Consider the following 10,781-nt stretch of genomic DNA (forward strand, 5'->3'; position numbering starts at 1 on the left):
AGAGAGGGAACCAGAAGAACCAAGATGAAATTACAATAGTATAATGTCCTACTTATAGAAAACTAGTAGCCTAGGGTGTACAGAAATGAGTAAATGACGTAAAAATCCACTTCTGGGTCCACTTGGTGTGTGCTTGGGCTGAGCATTGAAGCTTTTATGTGTAGAGACGTTTTCTGGAGTTAAACGCCAGCTTTCATGCCAGTTTAGGCGTTTAACTCCAAGTTTTATGCCAGTTCCGGCGTTTAACGCTGGAATTTCTGAGGCTGTTTTGCCAAGCCGGTTTGGGCCATCAAATCTTGGGCAAAGTATGGACTATCATATATTGCTGGAAAGCCCAGGATGTCTACTTTCCAACGCCGTTGAGAGCGCGCCAATTGGGCTTCTGTAGCTCCAGAAAATCCACTTCGAGTGCAGGGAGGTCAGAATCCAACAGCATCTGCAGTCCTTTTTGGTCTCGGAATCAGATTTTTGCTCAGGACCATCAATTTCAGCCAGAAAATACCTGAAATCACAGAAAAACACACAAACTCATAGTAAAGTCCAGAAAAGTGAATTTTAGCTAAAAACTAATAAAAATATACTAAAAACTAACTAAATTATACTAAAAAGATACTAAAAACAATGCCAAAAAGCATACAAATTATCCGCTCATCAAGTAGCTTTTGAGCATTCTTGGCTTTGAAAGAGTAATTAGGTAATCTTGAGTCATTAAGATCCAACTTATGTTGGTGAGCTAGAGTTGTTAGCTAGTGTCATCTCCATTGACTCTATCTCTTGCTAATTTAATTAGTGAGTTGATTAGGACTTTTGGATTGAGATTAGCTAGTCTTATTAGACTTTCTTCAAGTGTGAAGATAACATTATACCTTCTTCTATCATCGGGGATGACGTAATAAGATAAATTCTTGTTAATCATTGTTACGATTGAATGACTAGGATAGAAAGCCGATATTCTCAATCTTTACCATGAATGCCTCTCTCTTTCTTACTTGCTTCCTTTAGTTACTCGATTTACTTTTCTTACCATTTATTTTCTTGCCCTTTTATAAATCAAACCCTTTGTTCCTTCATCGCTAATAATTGACCACTTTATTGTAATTCCTTGTGAGATAACCCGAGGTTTAAATACTTCGGTTAATTTTCATTAGGGTTTGTACTTGTAACAAAATCAAATTTTTGATTGGGAGGATTGTTTGTTGGTTTAGAACTATACTTGCAATGAGAATTCATTGAGAAATTCTTTACCGACAAATTCAAATTTCTCCTCAATCAGTAAGCTATGGATTGTAAATTCTGCACCAAGTTTTTAGCGCCGTTGCCGGGAATTAACTGTGACTAAAAACTACCAGTTGATTATTTCCGATATTAGACATTTTTCTTTGTTTGATTTTTATTTAGTTTCTATTTTATTTAATTTTATTTTTTTACATTAGCCTAGTTTAATTTTATCCATTTTTTAATTTTCGTTTCTTTGATTTTAGTTTTTTTCTAAATTTTTGCCTTTCTCCCTTAATTTATTTTAGTTCTTTTTCTTCCACTTTTGTGTACCCCCAATGGGATTATCTTCACTGTGATGTTGAGAATCTCACTTTTTCCTTATTTAATTTGTTTATGCAAAGCAACAAGGATAAATAGCCTATTCTGTATGATCCTGAGATTGAAAGGACTCTTCGAAAGCAAAGGAAGCAAGCTAGAGCTCCAAAAGTTCAAGAAATCTTTGGAAACGAGTCTAAGGAGGATGCTGACTTCAGTATGGCAGAGAACAATGATAATCACGTTGTCAATAATCCCAACAATGTCCCGCCTATTAGAAGAACTCTTGGGTCTTATACTAATCCCAATCTCGAGAGTTGTGTGGAAAGTATTGTACCACCGGTTGTGCATGCAAATAATTTTTAGTTGAAGCCTCAACTCATATCTCTAGTGCAACAAAATTATCAGTTCAGTGGAAGCCCGCAGGAGGATCCTAATCTTTTTGTATCCAACTTTCTAGGGATATGTGATATAGTCAAGACCAACGGGATTTCTGCAGAGGTTTATAGGTTGATGGTATTCTTTTTTGCTGTTACGAACCGAGCTAGTCAGTGGCTCAAGACACAACCTAAGGAGAGTATAGCAACATGGGAAAATTTAGTTAGTAATTTGACCAAATTCTTTCTGCCCCAGAGGTTAACTATGCTAAGGACTGACATTCAGACATTCAAGCAAAGCAAAGGAGAATCTCTTTATGAAACTTGGGAGAGATACAAGGCCATGATCAGGAAGTGTCCTCCAGATATGTTTACAGACTGGGTACGACTACAGATTTTCAATGATGGTATCGCTCCAGCTTTTAGGCTATCTCTAGATAATTCTGCAGAAGATTCTTTGCATATGAAGACCATTGATGAGGCCATTGATTTGATTTAGATGGTGGCCAACAATCAGTACTTATACTCTTAAGAGAGAACCGTGAATAAAGGTCTTATGGAGCTTGATGCCTTAGATGCTATTTTGCTCAGAACAAAGCCATGTCCCAACAAATAGCCGCCATCATTCAACACTTGAGAGGTATGTAAGTATCTTCTATTGCAACCTCAAATCATTCTTTTGATATAAGTGGTGGAATGTCTCAATTTGGAAGCTTTGGTTATGAGCAAACCTCTCCTAAGCAAATAAATTACATGGATAATTCTTCAAGGCTGGCTAATAACAATCCTTTTTCTAAGGCATACAATTCGGGATGGAGAAATTACCCAAATTTTGGTTGAAAAAACCAAAACCAGAATTAAAGGTAATTCGGCTTCAACAACAACAACCACCCCAACCAGAAAAATCCTTTCAACTAACAACCTCAATACTTTCAATCACATAATTCAATCCCAAGTGACCCAAGACACCTCAGCATTGGGAGCTCAATTGGCAGAGCTTTCCAAGAGCACTGATAGTTTCATACAGGAGACTAGAGCTTCAATTCGAAACTTAAAGGTACAAGTAGGACAGTTGAGCAAAAGACTTGCTCCGAGGCCACCCAACACACTCCCCAGCAATATAATTCCTAATCCAAGAGAGGAGTTGATGCGTGAGTATCATTTCTATCTTTTTCTAGTGAATTTGCATTTGAATTTGCTAAGTTTAATAAAGATTTAAGTAATTTTGAGCCACTATGAATGCTATTTTATGTTGTGTGCAATTTGATTTATTTCAGGTAGCAATTTGACAGAGTTCGTGTAAAAGAAAAGGAAGAAAGTGGATAATGCTATCAACCTTGACCTCCTTGTACTCCAATAAATATAACTTGAGCTACAAAGAAGAAATTGATGCAGTTTCAATGGCATTGGAAAGCTGACTTTCAGAGCTTTCCAACGATATATAATACTCTATACTTTTCTTGGGAAATCACTGCCTTGGTGACGCCAAACTTGGGATTTTCCAAGTTTGGCGCCACACTCACTCATCTCCAGGAATTACTACATCAAGTGGCGCCAAACTTGAGATTTTCCAAGTTTGGCACCAACTTAGTGAGCTTGGTAGTCCCCACGCCCAATGGACGAGTCCGCACGAGATAATCTTATTAATTTTGATTAAAAATTTATTTTATTTACAAATAGTAACAGATATTATTTAGTTTTAGAAATATATTTTATATTAATTAGGTTAGATATAAAAAGAGAAATATTCAGCCCTTCGGGCTCTCTTCTCTTTTACTTATCTCATTCCGCACTTTATAGTTTTCTAAATCCTAGTTTTCTCTCTGAGTCATGAGCAACTAAACCTCTACTGTTAAGGTTATGAGCTCTGTTTATTGCATGGATAATATTATTACTCTTCTATTTTAATTAATGTATTGATTTCAATTTCAAGAATTTGTTTTCGTTCTTCATCTTACGAATTTGGTTAGATTGGAAGAATAACCATTATTCTATTTGAGTTCTTGTGAACCTTGGAAAAGTAATTTACTTAAACAACAGCTTGAAAACAATTTCTCCTAAATCACTAATTATCTGGACTTAACAGGATACGTGACATATAATCCTCTTATATTTGGGTAATTAGGATTTTTGTGGTACATAAACTAGAATTGGACTAAAACCTCTAATTGAAATTAATTGACTAAGGAATTGGTGGTTAACTAGGTTAGAGGATACTAAATTGCTAAGGAATTAGGGTTTAATGACATATAGTTTACCATGAATTGAATCTTACATGATTAAAATAGTTGGTAAGAAATAGAAATCCAGAAGATAAACAACTCCGAAACCTTAACTGTTTTCTCTTATATTCTTCACATCAATTTACTGGTTAATGCTATTGAACTCTCAAACATCATTTTCTGTTTCTCTGACTAAGTAAATCACTCAACCATTGCTGCTTAATCCATCAATTCTCGTGCGATCGAGCCTCACTTACCTGAGGTATTACTTGGCATGACCCGATGCACTTGCCGGTTAGTTTGCGGGTTATAAATTCCGCACCAGGAGTGCAAGGCCATCTATGTGTTAAGTTAAGAAGAGGTAGATATTCAATCCTCTATTGATGAAGAGTCAGCTGGAGAGAACAAGAAGGAAGCCGACAAGAGTGAGCAACCTGAGGTGAAGACCTTAGTGCCAGAAACCCAACCAAGAGCCTTACATCCTCTAAAACTTCAAGGAGAAAGTAAGAACGAGCAATGCCTTAGGCTCCTGGAGGTATTTAAACGACTGCATATCAACACTCCTTTCGTAGAAGTTCTCGAACAAATGCCTATGTATATTAACTTCGTGAAGTAGTTGTTGTCTGAGAAAATACCTCTGAAGGGAGACTGATGAACGGATAATTTATACGCTTTTTGTCATTGCTTTTAGGTAGTTTTTAGTATGTTTTAGTTACTTTTTATTATATTTTTATTAGTTTTTATGCAAAAATCATATTTCTGGACTTTACTATGAGTTTGTGTGTTTTTTTTGTAATTTCAGGTATTTTCTGGCTGAAATTGAGGGACCTGAGCAAAAATCTGATTCAGAGGCTGAAAAAGGACTACAGATGCTGTTGGATTCTGACCTCCCTGCACTCAAACGCATTTTTCTGGAGCTTCAGAAGTCCAATTGGTGCGCTCTCAAATGGGCTGGAAAGCTAACATCTTCGGCTTTCCAGCAATATATAATAGTCTATACTTTGCCCGAGATGTAAGGGCCCAAACTGGCGTTAAACGCCAGCCAGAGACCTTTTTCTGGCGTAAAACGCCAGAACTGGCATCAAAACTGGAGTTAAATGCCCAAACTGGTACCCAAGTTGGCGTTTAACTCCAAGAATGGCCTATGCACGTGAAAGCTTCAAAGCTCAGCCCAAACACTCACCAAGTGAGCCCCGGAAGTGGATTTCTGCACTATTTGCACTTAGTTACTCATTTTCTGTAAACCTAAGTTACTAGTTTAGTATAAAAACTACTTTTACGGATTCATTTTGCAACTTATGAAATTTTTACATCTAATATTGTATCTTCTACGGCATGAGTCTCTAAACCCCATAGGTGGGGGTGAGGAGCTCTGCTGTGTTTCATTGGATTAATGCAATTACTATTGTTTTCTATTCAATCACGCCTGTTTCTGTTCTAAGATATTCACTCGTACTTCAATATGAAGAATGTAATGATCTGTGACACTCATTATCATTCTCAAATTTATGAACGTGTGTTTGACAACCACTTTCGTTCTATCTGAGCTCAACATAGTCATTGGGCGACAGCTTGAGTGCGTATCTCTTGGGTTTCTAATCCATGAGTTTGACTTGCATCTCCTGACAACAGAGCATTCAAACTCATGAGATCAAAACCTTTGTGGTAGAGGCTAGAACCAATTCGCAGCATTCCTGAGATCCGAAAAGTCTAAAACTTGTTTGTGGTATTCCGAGTAGGATCTGGGATAGGATGACTGTGACGAGCTTCAAACTCACGAATGTTGGTCGCAGTGATAGTGTGCAAAAGGATAGAGAGATCCTATTTCGACACAAGTGAGAACTGACAGATAATTAGCCATGCGGTAGCTGTGCCTGGTATTTTTCATCCGAGACGAGAGATCCGACAGTTGATTAGCCGTACAGAAATCGTACCTGGACCATTTTCACTGAAAGGATGGATGGTAGATATTGAAAATGGTGATCCACTAACATATAGCTTGCCATAGAAGGAGCCATGCGTGTTTGGAGTAGAAGACAGTAGGAAAGGAGAAATTTAGAAGACAGAGCATCTCTGAACCTCAACCTGTTCTCCATTAGTGAACAACAAGTATCATTAATTTCATGCTCTTTTACTTTTTACAAACGAAATCATTTTTATCACTAATATCCTGACTAAGAGTTACAGGATAACCATAGCTTGCTTCAAGCCGCCAATCTTCATGGGATCGACCCTTACTCACGTAAGGTGTTACTTGGACGACCCAGTGCACTTGCTGGTTAGTTGTACCGAAGTTGTGAAAAGTGTGATCACAATTCCATGCACCAAATTTTTGGCGCCGTTGCCAGGGATTGTTTGAGTTTGAACAACTGACGGTTCATCTTGTTACTTAGATTAGGAAAATTTTATCTTTTTGGTTTAGAGTCACTAAATTTGAGTCTTTTATTTTCTTTTCAAAAATCTTTCAAAAATCTTATTTTTCTTTATTAATCTTTAATTTTTCTTTGAGTTTTTTTTATTGTTTTTGTTAAAATTTCAAAATCCTTATTTTCTTTTTCTAGATTTTTTCGAAAATTTTTAATAAATAGATAAAAACCAATAAACTAATAATTGAGTCTTCTATTTGAGTTTAGTTTCATATTTTAAGTTTGGTGTCAATTGCATGTTTTTATTTTCCTTCAATTTTTTGAATTGTATGCTCTTTTTATTCTTCATATTTTCGAGTTTTATGTTCCTTGTTCTTTCTTGATCTTCAAGTTGTTCTTGTTTATTTTCCTTGTTTGATCTTTAGTTTTTCTCGTTTTGTGTCTTTCCTTATTTTTCTTGTGCATTTTTGAATTATTAGTGTCCAAAGTATAAAAATTTTTAAGTTTGGTGTTCTTTGTGTTTTATTTTCATAAAGATTTCCAAAAATTAGTTCTTGGTGTTCATCTTGACATTCAAAGTGTTCTTGGTGTTCATCTTGACATTCAAAGTTTTCTTGTTTGTTTTCTTTGTTTTGATCTAAAAATTTTAAGTTTGGTGTCATTTTAGTGTTTTTCTCTTTTCTCAGTAAATTCAAAAAATATCTTCTCCTTTATTTACTCATCATTTTCAAATTTCTTAAGTTGACTTAGTCAAATTTTTTTAAATTTGGTAGTTTCTTGTTAGTCAAGTCAAAATTTCAATTTTAAAAATTTATCTTTCTAAATCTTTTTCAAAACAAATTCTTTTCCAATTTTTTTTTATATTTTTGAAAATCTTTTAAAAAAAATTTCAAAATCTTTTTCTATTTTTTATATATAATTTTTGAATTACTTGTCTTAGTTTATTATTTTGATTGAAAAATTTTAAATTTTGGTATTTTCTTGTTAAGAAAGTTTCAATCTTTAAAATTTTGAAATCATATCTTCAAAAAAATTTTCTTTTATTTATTTATCTTCTTACAAGTAACTTTAATTTTAAGACACATCTTTTTCAAAACTTCCTAACCACTCTCTCTCTCTTCATTTTTTCGAAAATCAACACAAAAATTTTTTTAAATCTTTTTAATTGATTAATTAATTTAGTTTTCTAATTTCTTTTATTTCTTTTTCTTTTTTTAATTTTCGAAACTTGCATAAATTTTTTTTACTTTATTTTAATTTCTTTAATCACAAAACAAAGGGGAATAATTTTTTTATTTACAATCCACATTATCTCCCTTTCTCCATCATGGACCTAAGTGGAAATGAATAGTCCAAAAGGATTCTGGGGTCATATGCTAACCCCACTACTGCTTCATATGGGAGTAGTATCTGTATATCCCCCATCAGGGCCAGCAATTTTGAGTTAAATCCTCAGCTCATTATCATGGTGCAGAAAAATTGCCAGTATTCTGGTCTTTCACAGGAAGAACCTACTGAATTTTTGGCACAGTTTTTACAAATTACTGCCACAGTACATGATAAGGAAGTGGATCAAGATGTCTACAAATTATTGCCATTTCCATTTGCTGTAAAAGACAAAGCTAAGAGGTTGTTAAACAACCAACCCAAAGCCAGCATAAGAACATGGAAACAGTTGTCAAACAAATTACTGAATCAATATTTCCCTCCAAAAAGGATGACACAGCTAAGGCTGGACATCCAAGGCTTTAAACAAGAGGATAATGAATCTCTTTATAATGCCTGGGAGAGGTACATAGAGATGCTAAGGAAATGCCCCTCTGAAATGTTTTTAGAATGGGTGCAGTTAGATATCTTCTACTACGGGCTTACAGAAAAGGCCCAGATGTCTCTAGACCACTCAGCTAGTAGATCTATACACATGAGAAAGACAATTGAAGAGACTCAAGAGCTCATAGATACAGTTACTAGAAATTAGCATCTGTACTTAAGTAGTGAGTCCTCCATGAAAGAAGAGGCTAAAGCAGTATCCACTGAACTTAGTCCTCCAGAGCAAGTTACTGAACTCAATCAGCAACTATTTTCTATAACAAAACAGTTAGCAGAATCTAAAGAGATGCTACAAGAAACCAAAGACGCTAACCAGAATTTGGAAAAATAATTGAATCAGAAAAAACAGTAGTTATCTAAACAGATAACAGAAGAATACCAAGTTGTTCATTTAAGGAGTGGAAAGACATTGAATGTCTCAACTCAAAGCAGCAGGAAGCCAAAAAAGAAACATCTGACAGAGGATGACCAATTTACTGCCCAAAATCCCTCTGAGGACAGTAAGAGCCCAGAGAGGAATGATTTTGGCATTCAAACGCCAAAAAAGGGTCAGAAGTCGGTGTTGAACGCCAGTGGATGGCAAATTCTGGCGTTCAAATGCCAGAAAAGGGTGGCAATCTGGCGTTAAACGCTCATACAGCATCCAGTTCTGGCGTTCAAATGCCAATGAGGGACCAGACACCTATAAGTAGTGCTGATAACAACCCCCTTAAGCAAGCATCTCCAACCACTTCTGTAGGAAATAAACCTGCAGCAACTAAGGTTGAAGAATATAAAGCCAAGATGCCTTATCCTCAGAAACTCCGCCAAGCGTAACAGGATAAATAATTTGCCCACTTTGCAGAGGCACTTGAGCAAATACCCTCTTATGCTAAGTTCATGAAAGAGATCTTAAGTCATAAGAAGGATTGGAGGGAGACTGAAAAAGCTTTTCTCACTGAAGAATGTAGTGCAGTCATTTTAAAAAAGCTTACTAGAGAAGCTTAAAGATCCCGGAAGCTTTATGATACCATGTACATTAGAGGATTCTTGTACCAAGATAGCTTTATGTGATCTTAGGGCAAGTATCAACCTGATACCTATATCCACTATCAGAAAGCTTGGCTTGACTGAAGAAGTCAAACCAACCCGAATATGTCTCCAACTTGCTGATGGCTCCATTAAAATTCTATCAGGCGTAATTGAGGACATGATTGTCAAGTTTGGGACATTTACCTTTCCCACTGACTTTGTAGTGCTGGAAATGGAGGAGCACAAGAGTGCAACTCTCATTCTAGGAAGACATTTCCTAGCAATTGGACGAGCTCTCATTAATGTCTAAAAAGGGGAAGTAACCCTGAGAGTCAATGAGGATGAGTTTAAGTTGAATGCTGTCAAAGCTATGCAGCATCCAGACACATCAAAAGACTGCATGAGCGTTGATATATTTGACTCCCTGGTGGAAGAGGTCAATATGACTGAGAGTCCCGAATCAGAGCTAGAGGACATTTTAAAGATGTTCAGCCTAATCTGGAGGAACCAGAGAAAACAGAAGAACCTCTGAAAACTCCTCCGGAAGAGGAGAAACCTCCCAAATTCGAGCTCAAACCACTACCACTATCCCTGAAGTATGCATTTCTGGGAGAAGATGACACTTTTTTGGTAATCATAAGCTCTGCTTTAGAGCTACAAGAAGAGAAAGCACTAATTCAGGTGCTAAGGACACACAAGACAGCTCTTGGGTGGTCCATAAATGATCTTAAGGGCATTAGCCCAGCCAGATGCATGCACAAGATCCTATTGGAGGATGATGCTAAGCCAGTGGTTCAACCACAGAGGCGGCTAAATCCAGCCATGAAGGAGGTGGTGCAGAAAAAGGTCACTAAGTTACTAGAGGCTGGGATTATTTATCCTATTTCTGATAGCCCCTGGGTGAGCCCTGTCCAAGTTGTCCCCAAAAAGGGAGGCATGACAGTGGTTCATAACGAAAAGAATGAACTGGTTCCTACAAGAACAGTTACAGGGTGGCGTATGTATATTGACTATAGAAGGCTTAATACAATCACCAGAAAGGATCATTTTCCTTTACCATTCATGGACCAGATGCTAGAGAGACTAGTAGGTCATTGATGAGCGGATAATTTGTATACTTTTTGGCATTGTTTTTAGTATGTTTTTGGTATGATATAGTTAGTTTTTAGTATATACTTCATTGCTCAGCCCAAGCACACACCAAGTGGGCCCGGAAGTGGATTTTTATGTCATTTACTCATTTCTGTAAACCTTAGGCTACTAGTTTTCTATAAGTAGGACCTTTTAATCTTTTTTTTAAGCTTGGGGGGAATCTTTTGATCTTTGGAACCTTTTTCTTTAGATCTTTTGATCACTTTGGGAGGCTGGCCATTCGGCCATGCCTAGACCTTGTTCTTATGTATTTTCAATGGTGGAGTTTCTACACACCATAGATTAAGGTG

The sequence above is a fragment of the Arachis duranensis genome, chromosome 5 (genome assembly GCF_000817695.3).
Source record: "Arachis duranensis cultivar V14167 chromosome 5, aradu.V14167.gnm2.J7QH, whole genome shotgun sequence".
NCBI classification, from domain to species: domain Eukaryota; kingdom Viridiplantae; phylum Streptophyta; class Magnoliopsida; order Fabales; family Fabaceae; genus Arachis; species Arachis duranensis.